Consider the following 18,931-nt stretch of genomic DNA (forward strand, 5'->3'; position numbering starts at 1 on the left):
ATTGGTGCAAAGAGAAATCCTGTCTTTATGGAAAACCATGCATGGGACCTTGACAGACAATGCCTGAAGTTCTGAAACCCTCCTAGCCAAGGTGATCGTGATTAGGAAGGCTGTCTTCCAAGACAAAAACTTAAGATCTGCGGTTGCTGCAGGTTCAAATGGAGGGGCAACCAACGCTTGTAGTACCATAGTAAGAACCCACAGAGGGATGGGACCTTTAACCGGCGGATGTTAAGAGGAAGGTACCATTGATAAAGGCTTTGCACAATCTGGAAGAGGCCAAAGAAGCAGAGTTCTCAACAATGTGAAAATGAGAAATGGCGGCTAGTTGAACCTTGGCCACAGACGAGCTAGCCCTTTGTTGAAAAATATTTGCCAGAAAGTCAAGGATAGCCAGAATGGGAGCCATGAAAGGATCTAAACTCCTTTGAGAGGCCTAAATGGAAAAATGCTTCCATTTGCTGCAATAAACCTTCCTGGTGGACGACTTATGAGCTGCCACCAGAATAGACCGGACCGAAGAAGACAATCTGGGAGTGCTAGCAATTAAGGGAACTGGAGCAGCCAAGCAGTGAGCATCAGACTGTCCAGATTCAGACGAGGGACCCTCAAGGGGTTAAAAATGAGATCCTGAATGGGATCCAAGATCCAAGGAGGAGCTAGATGAGACCAAAGGAAGGGAAAACATACTTGGCGAGGCCAAAAAGGGGCAATGAGGATCACTTTGCTCCCCAGTCGACAAGCTTTCTGTAGGAACTTTGGAATAAGGGGGTACAGGGGGATAAGCATAAAGAAGACCGGGAGGCCAAACATGGACTAGAGCATCTCTGGGGGACTCATGCGGCAAGGGGTCAGAGCGAAAAACTTGCTGCACTTCGCGTTGGAAGGAGATGCGAAGAGATCGCAGCAAGGCCGACCCCACTCTAGAAATATCTCCTCCACTACTGAAGGATTCAGAGACCACTCATAAGGCATCAGAATAGTCCGGCTCAGTTTGTTCGCCAGAATGTTGGACCTACCCGGAATATGTGTTGCTACCACAAAACAACCCTTGGAGATTACCCATTCCCAAACTCTCATGGCCTCGAGACAAATGGGTTAAGATCTGGTCCCTCCCTGTTTGTTGATATACTTGACCAACGACATGTTGGCCGACTGGATTGCAATGGTTCCCAGAGGTAGAAAGGCATGAAGGGCCTGCAACTCTAAAAGGACCACCCTCTTCTCCAGAACATTTATATGCAAACTGGTCTCGATCTGGGACCACATGCCTTGGACTGTCCTTCCCGAAAAATCCCCCCCCACACACACCCTAGCTGGGAAGCATCCATGGTCACTGTGGCTTGGGCAGGAGCTGGAACAAAAGGTTGTCCTCCCAAGATTTCTGAAGACTGCATCCACCACAGAAGGGATGACCTGCAGACTTTGCTTATGTGTATCGGGTGCGACAACGGAAGACCCAACAAAGACCATTGCACCGCTAGAGTCCACTGTAGTACTCGCATATGTAAGCAAGCACATGGTAGAAGAGTTATCTTCGCTGCCATAGAGCCTAGGGCCCTTAAGACCAACTCTGCTGATGGAAGATGAGATCGGTAAATAAACGTGACATGCATCCTTAAATTTCGAACTCTCTCCGAGGTCAGGAAATCTTTTGTCTGTAACATGTCTATCCATGCTCCTATGTATTCTATAATCTGGACAGGGTTCAGAAGAGATTTGGCTGTGTTGATTATAATCCCTAGACAGTGTGCAAGACATAGGAAATAGTCTTTGGTCCAACAAAGTAGATGCTTGGTGGGAGCAGTAAGGAGCCAATCGTCCAGGTAAGGGTAGATCTGAATCCCCTGAAGCCTCAGGTGAGCCACTGCTACGGCCATCACTTTGGTGAACACTCTGGGGGCTGTGGGGAGACCAAAGGGTAGGGCTCGAAAATTATGATGATTGGCTCCTAGCCGGAAGCGGAGAAACATCCTGGAGCTTCTTTGCATCTTTATGTGATAGTAGGCATTCTGGAGGCCGAAAGAGCACATCCAGTCGCTCTCTTGCAGGTACGGCAGGATGGACTGTAAGGCGACCATCCAGAACTTCTTTTTGGCAACTGACGGGTTCAGAGTAGACAGGTCCAGAATGGGCCTCAAGTCCCCATCCTTTTTGGCACCAAAAAGAACCTGGAGTAGATGCCCAATCCGGACTGATCTGGGGGGACGGGTTTGATGGCTCGTTTCTTTAGCAGCTTGGAAACCTCTAGTGCTGCTGCCTCCCTTTGCGCGGGTGGCAAGTCTGGGAGGTGTTTGTAAGGTGTAGAGAGAACCACAAACGGGACTAAAAAGCCTCTGGAAATTATCTGAAGCACCCAATGATCTGATGACACGGACTCCCATGCCGCCAGATGCAATGACAGGCGACCCCCGACTGTCTCCAGAGCAGTCGGGCAACCCCTCAAGGTTGCTGCGCGGGCCTGTCCGAGAACAGTTCTCAAGACCCAAAATTCCTCGTCTGTCCTGTCCCCCCCTGCCTCTAGGGAAAAAACGGCCCAGAGTGTCCCGGGAATACTGAGACTTCCGGAACCACATCTTCTTTTGCCCTTGCTGATTCCGGGAAAACGATCTTTGAGGGTTTGAGAAGCAGATTCCAATGATCGACAGTGTCTTCCGATCTTTCTCACTCTGGACCAAGGTACCACGGACAGTCTTACCAAAGAGGGAAGAGCAGTCATACAGGGCATTCGCAAAAGACGCCTTGAAGGGTTCCGTGAACTGACACAATCTGAGCAGGCGTTATGCCTCATGGACACGCCAGACCCAGCTGCCCTAGCCGCTCCTTCGGTCGCATGTGAGAGGAGTCTATTAGATGTTTTTAAAACCACTGTCAAGGTAGCCACCCTCGGAGAGAATGTAGCCCTGTCCTCCTGCGACATGGACTTTGGGGAGACTCAGCCAGTTCCTTAACCAGGTTGCGCTGTAGTCAAGTAACATGGGCCAGATAGTTCAGCACCCTGATAGAAAAGGTCACTGACGCATAAATCCACTTCCCCTAGACGATCCACCATCCTAGACTCACGGTCAGGAGGATGGACCGAGGAACTCTCCTGGGCTAGTTCCTTCTTGGTGGTGGCTGCTACCACCATAGTATCTACTGGGGACCCTTTATTCCAAGCTGGTCTGTCTGCAGGAGAGCTCAATATTTTGTCCAGGCATTTAGGGATTGGTTCCACAGTGTCCAGTTCCTTTCAAGCCAGCGAGGGGACCAAGTCCACTAATGGCTCCGTGGGAAGGGACACCCAGAAAGTAGACTGGCCCATGCCAAAAGCCTCCAGGAACACCGATTCGTCCGAGGAAGGTTTAAGGGTGGACCAACCTACCCACTGGCACAAAATTTCCATTATGTCTCCAAAGGAGACATCCTCGGGAGGTGATCTGGGGGAACCTTCCCCATCAACCAAATCAGTGTCCTCGTTGAGCGACTCCACAGAGGAGTACAAGTGCCTACTCTTGCATGTATGCTTGCGGGGGACCTCTCCAATGGGGCTTTTCGGAGGGGGCTCGCAAACTACTTGTTGTTTCTCAAGGTAAACCGCCTGGGGCTCCTCAAGCACGTGTGCCCCTGTGGTAAAATGACTGGAGTCAAACACAAAGCAGAGGGAGTCGGGGCGGAGTCTGAAGACATAAGTCAGAGGCCTCGATCCATTGGAGAGACCCCTTTCCATGACATCAAATGCCAAAGGAGAGTGAGCTTCCTGGGACACCATTATGAGAACCACTCTCCCCAGATCTGACAAGGGAATCTGAGCTGGGCCCGAAGTAGATGGAGTGCCAAGGAGGTGGCCATGACCCGACAAGATTGGCGCCTATTGGCACCTACAGAAAAAGCTCCACCCCCTCGGAGCCAACACCCAGGCTCTGGCTTCGAGAGCCACTTAGATCCAAAATAGTCAGATCCGACTTGCTCCAGGCAACTGCCAGCGTCGAGGAAACCGGTACTGTTGGCACCAACCCCCTGACTCGGGGAACTCTTGGATCCATGTACTCCGAAACCGGTGGTCGGATCAGAAAAGGAGATATAGGTGTAAAGAAGGGAAGCAAGCTCCCCCCTCCAGAGTGAGAGGGGGCCGGCAAGACTCCCATCTGAATTTGTGTGCGAATAAATCTCTGCATCATTTTACCCATGTCAGCTTCTGAGAGACTGTGGGTAGACCGCGACGAAGCCAAGGACTCCAACCTGGTTGAGTCAAAGAACCGAAGCTCTAAAAGGTGGCCTGGTCTTCTCCTGCTCCAGACAAAATATAGAAGATTGGAGCAGAGGGGAGTCAGGTTGGTGCCTAGAATGAAGTTTGGTGGGAGGCCCGGTCGGAGCCGAAAGGTCCAGGGACCTCTTTCTCTTGTCCATCCTATGCGGTCCCTCCTTCTCTTTGCCTTTCTATACTCTCCTTTCACAGGCTTAGAGGCAGGAGGATGAGTCCCAGCCTGGGAGGGAGGAGAAGCAAGGGCAGGAGTAGAAGAAGAGGCGAGAGTAGAAGAAGCGGCGGTCACATCCGCGGCTGTGACTGAAGCAAAAATGGAGGCGGCCACCTCCATAAAAGGGAGCAGGCCCTTCATGATAAGCTTAGCCCTACAACCTTTAAGGGCTCGCAGGTTAAAACCCAAACAAATATTGCAGTCCGTAGATAGATGGCCAGCACCCAAACAAAGAACACAGAGTGTGGCTGTCAGCAGGTGACAGTTTGTGGCCACACTCAGTGCATCTTTTAATAACTTGTTTGGGGAGATCAGCCATACTAATCCCAAGAAACACAAAAAAGGTATTTTTAGAAGACACACTCCACTCGCCACACACACACACAGAACCATAAGCACACAAAGGCTGAGGAGGGAGGGGAAAGTCTAACTACAAAACTACCTGAAAACTAAAGAAAAGAACCTACATTCAACGCACCAACGAGGGGGAAGAAGGGAGGAAACCTACACTATCAGCACACATACTGAACACTAAGAAATACTTCAAAAAACCTACTCACAACCTGGAGCTCAAAAATCACAATGCGTTGGAAGCCACGGCAAATGAGATCTGAGGGTTGGAAGGTAGTGGTGGTGTATTATGGCTAGGGGGAGGAGCTTGGAGCAGATGCTTGTGAAGTTGCTGGCTCAGATCCATTACGGATCCAATACCCACCGGTTGAAGATCAAATGATGTAAACTACTTCAGATGATGAATTCAAGGAACTGACATGGGAAGGAAACTGACAGACTTCTGATCTTATAGCATCAAAAGCAAGTTTGCCACCTAATGACTTGGTGCAACCAAAATGAGGTCTACAGGATAGCAACAAAGAAACAAGAAACCTAATTTCAAAGGGTGTGTGTTATAGTCTGTTTTTCAGCATAAAAATCTAAGTCCCAAGGGGTGCAGCATATTAAAGGAATACAAACTACATGATTCCTTTTAGAAAATATTTAACAGAAGAATCTGCTGAAACTTCAGGCATCAGAGACAGAAAAGACAAAATTGCAAAATTGTGCATTCACTGAAGAACAAGACAAACTTACCTTTATAAACACTATTCAAAGTCTAACAGCAGGACAGGATTTTTGGAGGGGGGGGGGTCTTTAAACTAGTCAACTGCCCAAGAAAAAAACATCTAATTTGTTAAGCAAAGTCAGACGTCATAAACCTCATTTAAAACTACAATAGAACTGTATGAAATTAAAGCTACTATACATGAAGACTTGCAGAACTGCAACTTGGATGCACAGCTGACCTTGCTATTATGGCAGTGTTCTAAAAAGTGGAAGCGGGACAGTGGGCTGTATGCTAAATGTAAAGTATGAACCATGGCTACTCTGGATGTGGGAACTGAAATCCGGTTTGCTGTGTCTAATTTTATTTTTAGCACCTTCAGATTAGAAAATAACAGAATATATTCAACCAGTCTCCAAAAGGTAGAAAAATTAATCAGTCTTCCATGCTCAAGGATGGTGGAAACAAAGAGCAAATGTCAGTGCATGCTGCAAAATTTTACTCATCTTCATAGTTTTCATCTATTCTGAAAATGTACTCTACATTATTTACACCTTTACCATGAAACTGCTTTGCATTTTCAAAATAAAGTGCAATTTTCTCTTCTAAATTAGAAGTGCCATTTCAGCTAACCAAACAAAAATGTTCACTTCATTTGCATTAATGAAGCAATTTTCTGCAATAGAGCTTCCGAAAAAGCTTCTGATAAGTACTGGACCTCAGAATTATGTCTCCAGTTAATTAACTGTACACAATGTATTAAAATGGGAAACAAAACCAGCGTGATAATTATAATATATAATCAGCTCACCTTGATATGGAGAAAAACTCTGATGCAGACCACTTGGTCTTCTACAGATGTTCTACCACTTTCCTCCTTGGATGAGGAACCCCAGAACAGCTGAAAATTAGGTTATTATTTAATACATTCGTACTTCACACATCTGAAGCAAAATCAGTTAAGCAGTTTTCAACCCAAAGATGTCAAATCAAACTGTTAAAGTAAATCAGATGCAACTTTTTAAAAAGCAGTACCTGCCTAGTGAAAATAGATAAAATTATACCACACTTCAAACTTTACAAGTCGTCTTAAAGGAACTTATTCAAAATACACATTACTGCTTAACATTTTCTTTGAAATTATAAACATTATTTTTGCTTACTATACGTTTAAAACAGTAAACTAGATTTGAAAATATCACCAGGTAAATTTACAGGCATGCAAGAGACAGTATCCTGAAAAGGCAATCTAGTAAACAAAACTGCAACCTAGACCGAGATTCACAAAAATGTTCCTACACATTCTTTATAATGAAAAGTAGGACAAATAACTAGTAAAATAATCTCAACCACCTCTCCAGGACACTTCAGATTTTCATTTTTGTTCGTTTTAACAGACCTGTTAACTGTGAGGGAGGGATAAGAATGGGATTCCAAAAAACTCTTAACACTGCAATTATTAACAACTAAGCTTTGATGGTATGTATCTGTTTGTTGTAACACCAGCAGAATACTTCAGTTTTCAGAACCCAGCCTCACATCCAAACAGTGAAAAGGAACACAAACTGTGCTTATTTAAGCATGTTTTTATTCATGTATGTATGTGCGTGTCTACATACAGAATCTGTCATTGAATGGACTTCTGTAGAGAGAGGGAGACAGTGGTGCACTGCAGTGTTTTTTCTCTTCATTTTCTTCTACAGTAGCATGACCAGAAAGTTAATATATACGCAGTTAAGAGGTGCAGTCCTCACTTGAAAAAAGTTATTTTCCTGCTTTTTGACCTCCATTTCCCAATATTTAAAACTAATGAAACATAACTCATAGGATCAGTACACAAAACACAATAAAAAACATATGTTATTTATTTATATATACATACGTATACACACATACGTATAAAATGTACTAAATAGGTTCACAGCTGGCCAATTTCCCTTCTGGTGCTTGAAGTAACCTATCCCAGCTGGTATTGACTGGCCTTACCCAACTCATGGTTGATAATCATATATTTTCCTTAGTAAGGATAACTGAGATCATACCACAGATGATACAAGGTGACCTATACATGGGCTAAAGCACTTAGGAGCTGCATTTGTCCATTAGTAGTACAGGGGGAGGTTGGGGTAAATTTTCTGCTTCCCATCCATAGAGCCAAGTTGCATCTGAATATGGATGGGGATGAGCTTTGTTTTACGTGGATGTGGAGTCTGTTCCAGAGCAGCAGGTATCCTCTCCAACATATACTTGTCCCTCTAAACCATTCTGCTGATGTTGCAGAAGAGGTTTAGACCCCTAGACAAAGCATTTTTAAGGCCACTTGACCTGCTGATGTGCAGTAATTCCATCAGTATTGGGTCAGATGATGCCTTGTGTGGTAGATACAGATCACCTGTCAGCAGTCTGTAGGATACACAGTATAGTGACAGGGCTCGGAGTAATTCCATTTAGGACATGTTGCTTATGCCTTGTATCCTTTTAATAAGTTATCTCAGTGGGAGTTTCTGTTGTTTCATGTGTCTGAGCAGATACATGCCAAAGTGGGCATTATATTAAATGACTGGCCTAATGAGGGCCAAGTAAAGGGGGACAATGACATCCCTAGGTCCAGCCACAACCTGAAAAATTGGGTCAACTCTTAGGGGAGCATTGTTAATATGGTAGTTCCATGGGGTAGAGAACTTCCAAAAGGTTACAATAATGCATTTTCTAATTTAGTTTCAGTCCATGATTTTGACACTAGTTAGTTATTTGGGACAAATCTTCCTGTAGGATGGCCAATAATTTGGGGATTCACTGACTGCTCCTAGCTTGCAGTCATATGCAAACTTAGTCAGCCAGAGCCCTTTTTTATTGGCTCTTCAGAGAGGAAGATGCCAAATAGGAGAGACTGAAGCAACAGAACCTTGGGGGATTCCACTGGTGACTGGTCTCTTTATAGAGGTAACTTCCTCTATTTTAATTTTCTGTGTCTATCTGTTAGCCAGGGGGCAATCCAGCTGGTAACAGAGCGGTGTATTCCCATTTTATTTAGTTTTTCTACTATGCCTAAATGGGGCATTTAAATTTATGTAAATAAATGCACTGTCTGCATTCCATATTCCTTGATTATAAAATAGAGAGCCACAAGATTTATCACATATTGATAAATTATACAGTAATTAATATGCAGAACCACTTTAAACCAAACAATGACTAAGGACCAGCAATCCACTGAGGGATATTACAGGGCGATTCTTCAGCTTCATTACTGTTTTGCTGTGTCTTCAGTCCATTAAACTGCTTAATTAAAGGACTATGCTATAAATACAACTGGACTTAAGCCTGTCAAACATCTCACCTCATTTGTGAATGATGTAAACTAAATAGCACATTGGATAAGCAACTGAAAATGCAACTGTATGTCATCCCAACCTTTAAAGAGGATATAAGAATGGCATACGGCTTTAACAAATGAGTGAAAGCAACATTTACAGTTGGAAAACCAAAGTATCAAGAAAATAATCAAACTGAGTGAGAAATGCAGAACAAAGAAAATGGAACAAGAGATTAGTGCATAAATATCTGGCAACTGATGACGGGCCAATAAAATAATGAGAACAAGACTTTAGATGGAATGTCAAAAGAATAAAGCAAATACCAAAAAGTGGCTCTGGCATTTAGGAATAAAGTTCAAGTCAAAAATCAGCTTGCTGGTCCAGTTTAACTGACTAACCCTAGAAGTGTTGGATCAGTTGCAGATGAAATAAAGATAACTGCTTTGTATCTATATCAAATGATATATAAAAAGTAGTGTATGGCAAGATTGTATATTCCAACATCTGAAGATGACAGGAGCCTCCTCGAAACTGTGTAGATCCAAATATACTGAAAGTTCTAAAAGTACAGTTGTGTACACTTACCATAAATGTAGATGTTCGAGTGCATTCACTGTTGCAGTCATTACATTTGGGTAATCTGCTGGCAGGTTGCCCCCAATCAGCCTGAATTCCAAAGTCTTGGGTCCTGCATCGGTTGCAGTCTCCTCTTCCATGACGTCAGGTCGTCAGGGGTATAAAACAAGCAGCCAACGCCATTTTCTTTAGTTTTTCTTGCCCCAGATGTCAGGTGCCCCCAAAAAGGTAGCAAAAATATATATACATGCATCAATATAAACTTTACCTTCATCTACAAGCAAATACACCACATAGGTTGTAAAAGATAGAGAAGGAAAAATAAACTCCAGAATGAAAGGGGGATGGTGGGCGGGTATCCTGGACTGCAACAGTGAATACAATCTAACATTTATAGTAAATGTACACAACTGTACTATGTTCTTCGTGTTTCACTGTTGCAGTCATTACATTTGGGTAGAATCCCAAAGCTATGGTTGGGAGGCTGGAGCTAAACAGCATTAGGTGTGGCTGTAAGGCCCTGCAGAACTGCAGTGGCAAAGCCTGCCCTGGACTTAAGAGTAGACAGGCAAATTATAATGCTTTGTAAAGGTGTGAACAGAACTCCCAAGTAGCAGCTTCTAGAATGTCTTTGGTTGGTACTCCTCTGAGAAAGGCTGCTGAAGTAGCTGCAGCTTTGGTGGAATGAGACCTAATGCCCTTGGGCACAGGTTTACCATGGTGTAAGTAGCAGAAACAAATGCAGTGGCTTATCCACTTTGAAATAGTCTGCTTTGAATTAGCCTTTCCTTCTGATCCTGCAGCATATGTCACTAGTAATTGCTCAGTTTTTCTTAGAGCTTTAGTCCTGCTCAAGTAGAATCTTAGCTGACTGTGTACGTCTAAGGAATGCAGAATTCTCTCCCCCTTGTTCGGCGGATTTGGATAAAACTTGGCAGATGAATAAGTTTGGTTAAGAGCCACACTGGAAACTACCTTAGGCATAAATGTTGGATTTGTCCTCAGAAACACCCTGTCTGGGTAAATATGACAAAAAGGCTCGACAGCCATGAGGACCTGTAACTCTGAGACTCTTCTTGCTGAAGTAATTGCTAGTAGCAGAGCTGTTTTCCACGATAAGAACTTTATATCAGCTGTAGCAGCTGGTTCAAATGGAGACTGGTTCAAATGGAGACAGGGTGAGCTTTTCCAACACATAATTGAGGTCCCATGCAGGTATTGGTGATCTTCTAGGAGGCCTTAATTTTTTGGGACCTCTAAGATACTGCTTTAGTAAAGGATGAGAAAAGATTGGTGGCTCTGTATTGTAATGAGCCGAAATGGCAGAGGCATGGATTTTAATTGATGAGAAAGATAGGCCTTTGTCAAGCATCTCAGTCAAGTATTCCATTTATCAGCATAAGATTTTCTAGTACTAGGCCTTCTGGTTTCCAAAATTACATCCATCACAGCTGTACTAAGAGGCATTGTTTGTATAACTACATGATCAGCCATGCTGCCAGGTTCAGTGTCTGGAGTTGATTGTGCAGGATCTGATTGTTTTGCTGGGACAGTAGTTGAGGTCTTTGAAGTAAGGTCCAAGCTGGGTATCGAGACAAGTTCCTTAGGATTGAGTCAGTCCGGGGCAATAAGTATCATCATCTTTGGTTTCTCTTGCTGACTTTTAGGAGAACCTTGGGAAGAAGAGTCAATGGAGGAAAGGTGTAAACTGTTTTTCCAACTGAAAGATATGGCGTCCACTTTCCATGCTCGTCTGTGATAACTCCTTGTGCAGAATTTTTTCAATTGATAATTTTGACGGGAGGCAAATAGATCTATGTCTGGGCTCCCCTGTTTCTTTGTGATCATGCTGAAGACTTGTGGATCTAGTTTCCACTCGTGAGGATCCATAAGGTTTCTGCTTAAATCGGCTGCCAGAGTATTTTGCTTTCTTGGCAGGAATTGAGCTTGAAGATGTATTTGGCAAGTCAAAGCTGTGTCCCACAGTGCCATGGCTAATCTGCAAAGGGGGTAGGAGCGCGTGCCCCCCTGCTTGTTTATATACCACATGACTGTGGTGTTGTCCGTTTTTATCAGTAGTTGTCCTGGATGAAGTAAGTCCTTGAAGGCTGTCAGGGCATTTTGAACAGCTAGCATCGCATTTTGGTTGACATGTAGATGCATTTGTTTTGGGGTCCGTATGCCCTGAATGCATCTTCCCGCCATGTGGGGACAACAGGCATAATCGGATGCGTCTGTTAAGGTTTGGCTGGCAGGGGGTAGAGTGAAGGCCCGTCCCATGTTTTGGTGACATGCCTTTGCCCACCATAGAAACTCCTGTTGTAGGCAGGGAATGAGGAATCATTGTTTCCAGACTGTGACAATGTTGACTCCATAAACTTTTTAGGTACCATTGAAGTTTCCTCATATGCAGTCTTGCATATGGAATCAGTAGGATGCAGGATGCCATGAAGCCCAAAGCCTGCAGAATTTCTCTTGCAGATAACTGGGTTTTTGTTGCCATCAGTTTGAAGTAAGTAGTCAGTTGCCTTTGCTTGTCTGGTGTGAGGTAAGCCATCTGAGCAGTTGTATTCAAGTTTGCACCCAGGAATGTTATCTTTTGAGAGGGTACCAGTTGTGATTTCTTTTAGTTTATTGTGTACCCTAGGCATGTTAGAAGCCTTTTCACAAACGCCAGGTGTTGAAAAAAATGTCCTTGTTCTCTGGTTGAATGAGACAAGTCGTCCAAGTAAGGATATATTTGAATACGTCTTTGTCTGCAAAATGCTGGGGGCAGTAGATAAGCCAAAGGGCAATGCAGAGAATTGGTAATGCATTAAGCCAGCCTTGAATCTGAGGTATCTTCTGCACGATTGCCTTATTGGGACATGCAGGTATACCTCTTTTAGGTCTAATGTCACCAGCTAAGCATTCTTGCCCAGCATGGGCTGCAAAGTCAGCATTTTGAATTTTGGAATGTCCAGGTATGTGTTCAAAATCAATAAATCCAGTATTGGCCACCAGGCCTTGTCCTTTCTGGGTACCAAGAACAGTCGAGTAAAAACCTTGCCCTTTTTCCTGTTCTGGTACTGGCCGAATGGCCACCATATCCATGAGGGACGTAACCTGTTTCTGTCTCTCTGCCCATTGATTTTTTGGCAGATCTGGCCAACCGTTTGCCATTGGCAGAGTATGGAAATGGAATCTGTAACCCTGTGATACTATGTTTAGCACCCACTTGTCCTGGGTTATTAACTGCCAATTTCCCCCCTAAGGGTGCTGCCAAAAGATAAGTGCTTGGTGAAGGCAGAGGGAAGTCACTGGGATGGTTTTCTGTAGGTTTGCGCTTTATCTCCTCCAGATTTGGAGGTAGAAGCGCCCCATTGCTTTGACCTGTTTGAATCTTGTGCCTGGTATCTGGAACCCTTAGGGTGTGTGGATTTGCCCATTTGAGCTCTGTCTGACACAGGAAAGGACCAATTTTTTGTAGCCCAGTGTCTACTGAATCTTGGTGGCTGCACTTGTAAGAAGTCTTTTACAGTTTGCATAGACTTAGCTTTGTCTTCCATTTTCTTTAAAACCTCTTCTGCCTTAATACCAAACACAGTATCATGCTGTAAAGGTGCATCTAGTAATTTAGCTTTAACATGATCAGGCAAATTTTGTTCCTTTAGCCAGGCATACCTCCTAATCACAGATCCAGTAATTGCGGCCCTGCAGGACGCCTCTAAAGAATCAAAACCACATTGCAAAGTATGCTTTGTATGCTTTCCAACCCGTTCAGCTGCATCCAATAATTCCTACAATTCTTTATTTTCTGCACATTCAGAAATCAACCATTTTCTGTTTCAGCAATCCCATAACATGTTGTTGATACTTGAGCATATGAAACTGGCAGTTTAAGGCTCTAATTGCCAAGGTTGCAGATGTATAAACCTTTTTTCCCCATCTATCCAGTGCCCTTAAATCTCTGTCAGAGGGGGTAGGATTTTTTGCTGTTGAGGCCTTAACTCCCTTTGGACCCTGTGAAACGGTTTCAGGATCAGCAGCAGGGTTTCTAAATAAAAATTTATGTGAGTCAGGGGCCCTGTAATATCTGTCAGGCTTGCTAGGAGCCGGAGGTAAGGAGTCAGGGGTCAAGCTTGACTCCGAAAACACATCATCACAATGTCTAAAACAGGGGTATGGCTAAAGGCCTGTGCTGAGGGAGAAGGAAATCCCTGAGCCTCTTTTTTTGAGTCTGAGAAATCTTGACTCTCCCAGTGAAAATGCTCCCCTCAAAGTATGCAAGGTTTCTCCAAATGAATAATCCTCAGGAGGTGATGCAGATGGTACAGACTCCTCTGCATCAGAATCCTCATAGGGAGGTACAGCTAGTTCCTGATCAGAAGAGGAATCAGAAAAAATAGAAACCTGATCTGAAGATTCATAATCAGTGTCTTGCCTAGGCCTCTTATCTGGAGTGGGATGGGAATCCATGATCAAGGTAATAAGGTCTTCAGCCATTGTGATCATTTGTTTTTTAGGCATAGAGGTCTGCGCACGTGGCTCATGCGTCATTTTTTTTTAGTTTTAGAAATTGCTTTTGTCTTTGGTTTTGCAGCTGTCGTCGGTTTGATATAAAAATGTTGTGGCCTGAAACCACCCTCAGAAGCTGGTGCCTGCTCAGCGGCTCCGGACCCATCCAAGGGAGATACATCCGCGGGTCCAATACTTTGAGTAACTCGCGGCATGCCGGACTCCACATGGGTGTCGGTAGGGGCCTGCGACTCGAAAGTAGCGGGTATCAGGGGTTGCAGAAGCACGTCACTGAGTACCAGCGAACTGGCGACTGGCGACTGGCTTAGGAGAAGATTCATCGTCAGTTTTGGACCTCGACTGTCAATCTCTGTCCTTTTCTTTGCGTTTTTTTTATGTACTCCAGTAGTCTGATTGCTATCTGACGACATTTCTGGGTAGTTAAATCTGTTTCCAAAAGACTTTGAGGCAAAACTATACAGACGCTTAATAGTGCGTTGGTTAAATCTAGCACAAAACTAACAGCCAGGCACGCTGTGATCAGGGCCTAGGCAAGGAATACAGTATAAATGGAAATCCTTATGAGGTATTTGCTTCCCACAAGTAATACAATTAACTTTTTCTGACATCAGTATGTAGCAAGAAAAAAGTTTCCCCAATGGGGTACTTGGCTTTAGTGAAAACTTCGGTTCAACTCAAACTCGAATATTTCAGGAGTCGGCCGACCGGCACTTGCGAAATGCTTCTGCTTCGGGCACTGCGCGGCAAGAAAGACTAAAGAAAATGGCATTGGCTGCTTGTTTTATACCCCTGATGTCATGGAAGTGGAGACAGCAACCGACGCAGGACCCAAGACTTTGGAATTCAGGCCGACTGAGGGCAACCTGCCAGCAGATTACCCAAAGGTAATGACTGCAACAGTGAAACACGAAGAACATCCATAAAGTAAAGCTATGATAGCATCCCAGCTAAGACTTGCAGAACTGTTTAGCAACACAGTAAAAAAGAAATCAGAAGGCAACAACAAAAGTGCTAAAAAGGAAAGGAAAGGAAAGAATATAAAGGCTATGACCAGAAGAAAAAGATAAAGTTGTTAGGCTCACAGTTATACAAGCATTTACAGATAACTACATACTAATCTAACTCTTGACACAAATGGTTAAGGAGAAATGAACTTAAAAATGAAAGGCGAAAGGCTAATAATGGCAGCTCAAAACAGTGGGTTACATCTGGACCAGCTCACAGACTTTATACAGAAAGCAGGAGGTATAGAAATGTTATTCTACAACAGCAAACTGGAAACAGTAGCACATCTTAAGACCGGCTACAACATACATATGACTGAAGACCTGTATAGTGAAAGACATCATATGACAAAATTAAGTAATTATCACATGGGATCATCAAATACCAAATGTCACTAAGTAGAAGCAAGAAAGCTAGACTATTTAGCTAAAAATGCATATAACTGAAAAAGTTCTGTGCACTGGCAACACTGTGCTGCACCCTACAAGGAGCAAAATTATAAAACATCAAGGCATGCAAACAAAAACTACAGCAATACCAGGAGAATCACAGAAGTATTAAGTGTATCAGGGCTAATAAAAGAAAATTTTCAAAGCATTTTTCATCATGCTATGTATACAGGTAACCTCAGGAGCTACAGAAGACAGCAGTTCTACAAATTGATGCAGCTTCCGTGAATAGCACTTGACAGAATGAAGTAATATTAATATTTATTTCATGAATTTTAACAACACTCTGGCTCAGGAATGCAATTTATTGCTGTCACACTATTAAAACTCAAAACATCTGGTGAAAATAAAACCAAGAGAAAACCTACAAGGGGATTTGCTGGAAGAAACAATGGCATTAATCACTCTGCCCTGACACAATCATAGGTTCATAGGTTTAAAGGTTAGTACTAGGCTAACTGCCCTTGTGAGTCATTATAAGCCTAGCCAATTACCCCATGTGAGAATCAAACCCTGACCCTTGTGTTTGTAAGGTAAACACCTTAACCATTATGCCACCCTCCCACCTGTCTGTCTGATTCTTCATGTGGTTCTGTCTGGAACCGCACCCTAGACAACTATTTGGAGATCTATGGAAAGAATGTCGGAAACCCTCTCTCGAGGTAAAACACCCCAAGTATGGACATCTGCAGAGCAGTCTATGAAAGTCAAGAGTTGTACTAGTGACAAAAGTATATGACACAATTCACACTGAACTCAAAGGGCTGGAAGGTACAAACACAAAATTCCACTATGAATGAGACTGTTTCTGTTTATATCCACTAGAAATTAGTCATTTAAGTATGGGAACAACTCTTGTCCTTTACAGTCACATGGCTGCCGCTACCAATGTGACACGTTTGGTGAATACCGCCCCAGAGCTGAAGTGTGACTGATGGGAAGAATTCTGACTTAGCAGGGAGTGGTCGCTAAAAACAAGCAACAACCTTTCAGAGCACCTTCCATTTCTGCAGATAAAAGTTTCCAGAAGGTCCTAAGAGCATATTCAGTCTCCTCTGGATAACAGAGGGGAACAGAAAGACAGGTAACCATAATGACAGACTACTGTGGGAGGAGTGTTTAGATTGCAGATATCTAGAACTGGCAATGGTCTCAAGGTCTTCTGTGGAGCTAAAAAAAATCTGGGAGAACACAAGATTCCCTGCAGGGACTTACTGGACAGATAGCTTCTGTTTTAAAGAAGCATCTGCATCTTGCTCCTTGTGCCTCTTAAGAACGGAGTTGGAACATCTGGCAAGAAAAGTGAACAGATGGGAAAAGAATTGTAAAAAAAAAATAGCCTTTTTGCATATCCTCCCCGTTCCAGGTATCGGCACTTACTGTGCACATCTTCTAGATATGGAGGAAGACTCTCTTCTGAACTCTTCATCTGAAGGTGGTCAGACTGCTGACCACAAAGCAGTTGTCAACAGCTGCTCTGAAAATGAGAAGCACCTTGTTCCGGACCAGCAGCCCTGTCTTGAAATCCACAGGGCAAGACTAGCGGTTCTTCCGTTGTGAATACTACTGTAGATCACATTGAGTTCTTGTAGCTTTTCTCTACCTGTATAAACATTTTCAGAAGAAAGTGAGACTTCACACCCATACTGTTTGCATTTACTTTACCATGAATTTGACAGACATCATGGATTCATCTGAAGAGCAGCAGTGCCCTAAAGGGAAACTCCATATGTTTAACAAATTGGATGAAGCACAGCCAAGAGTGAAGGTAGGTGGCTATGCTGGATACTGCCACTCTGGCTAACCCATCTCCTGCATCCACCGGACTGTAATATTCCAAACTGGAATATTACAGATTGAATTATGGACAAAGTGAAGTCTAGGCTTGTCCTTAATTTCAGTCAATCACGCAATCTATACACAATATATTAGTGAAGAAATTTCATGAAATAAAGTATCTGTGACAAATAACTTGGTTGTTGTTTGTCTTTTCGGCTTTTCCTAGTTATGAGTCGCCACAGCGGAACTCCGGTCCGCTAATGATTGGCAGTCGATTTTTATGGTGCCGAGTTGCCAGCCCAATGCCCAACCTTCAGCGAAGGCACACCCATTCATGCATGTCTTGCCTTTCAGAAATAATATAAAATGAATGAATGCCTGCATTCACAACTTGACAAAGTCATGGGCTCCCTTTCTTGTGGGCAGACAGCTGGGGAATATAGAGTACAGCTATAGCTGACAAACTACATTTCTGCTTAAACCAACCAAATCATGGGGGGGTGTATCTAGTACTACTTTACTGGAAACCAGGTTCATGGTAATAGGGCATTTACAACTGTCATGGACTAAACCACGATAGATATCCACCACAGGTACAACCACTTTAGCTTTAATCTCCTCTCGCAAAAGGGAATGGAGTCTATGGGCCACACTATCTTTGCATTTGTTTTTAGCATTTTCACAAATTCAGGGTTGTTGGGGGGGGGGGGGGACACACTACATCCTCCTAATCTTCTAATCTTCCATCCCTTCAGAAATCTCATTAAAGTTATTCAAAGTGCTTAGTCATGGAAGTACCTGCCCTTCGTCTTTTACATACTGGGGGTCTCAGAATAGTCAAATATAGATGCTCCTTTTATGAAGAAAATATATAGGACTACAAAGGTTTTAGGGGCAAGGGTAGGCAATCCTCTTGCTGGATTAAAAAAAATCTGAGAAAGGACTGCACAGACAGTTTGCTATGACTAGGCAAACGAAGAATGAAAGAGGGTAGTCTAAAAAGTAGACCCCGGCCACATATGGGATATTCCTCTAAAACTCAGTACTGATGAAAACCTTGCATTAAAGATGGTCACTGACAAGAGACCAAGGGTGGTTGCGCATACTGTTCAAGAAGGCAGACAAACATCTGATGCCAAGGTTACAGATGCTAGGAGTCTGTTACATGAGCAACAAGCCAGTATTAAAGACAATGTTGCCTGTGGTGCAGGTGCTTGATAAGCAATACATAAGTTCATGCTGGATGGAGGAGGTAGGACCAACTTCAGTCTTGCATATGCTGGAGAATGACATTTGTGTAATGCCAGAGAAGCAATAACCAATTTCCCAAAATAAGAAAACTGGTGCAAAACAGAAAGAAGGGAGTTAATGCAAAAGGAGAACAAGTACATGTAGTGTCCACAATAAGAAGAGGCATGCAGACAAAAAGAATTAAAAAAGAAACTCCTTTGAACTAGAAGGATATCCAACACTTGCACCCTGAAACTATTTCTGAACATGGGGTTATACTGCAATATGGCTAGCAAGGAAGGCTAATAGTCCTCACACATTCCATTGTCTTAGCACACAAGGTTTTAAAACTGTAGTGGTGTTACCTAATTCCTGTCCCTCTTCCTAAACTGCCTATCCTTGGTAAGAAAATGGCTGCAATGATCAGATGGCTTTATGGAACTTTAAGACCTAGTGGAGGAAGAAGTCTTGGATGTGGAAGATTCGATCTCTAGCTTCTAAAGCCTCCTTGTCATAAGATAATTTTCTAAGAGTATACCC

General features: G+C 43.5%; 1 protein-coding gene across 1 annotated transcript in view; it reads right to left on the minus strand.

The window, feature by feature from the left end:
- Positions 1–18,931, minus strand: part of LOC122802414 (zinc finger CCCH domain-containing protein 13-like) — a 1,157,483-nt gene that overhangs the window by 1,069,745 nt on the left and 68,807 nt on the right. The window contains exon 3 of the mRNA XM_044072036.1: positions 6,329–6,418. The gene's annotated coding sequence lies outside the window, so the exon portion shown is untranslated. The remainder of the gene's footprint in view (positions 1–6,328; positions 6,419–18,931) is intronic.

Source organism: Protopterus annectens, chromosome 5.part0 (genome assembly GCF_019279795.1).
Source record: "Protopterus annectens isolate FY-2018-M chromosome 5.part0, PAN1.0, whole genome shotgun sequence".
Taxonomy (NCBI): Eukaryota; Metazoa; Chordata; order Ceratodontiformes; family Protopteridae; genus Protopterus; species Protopterus annectens.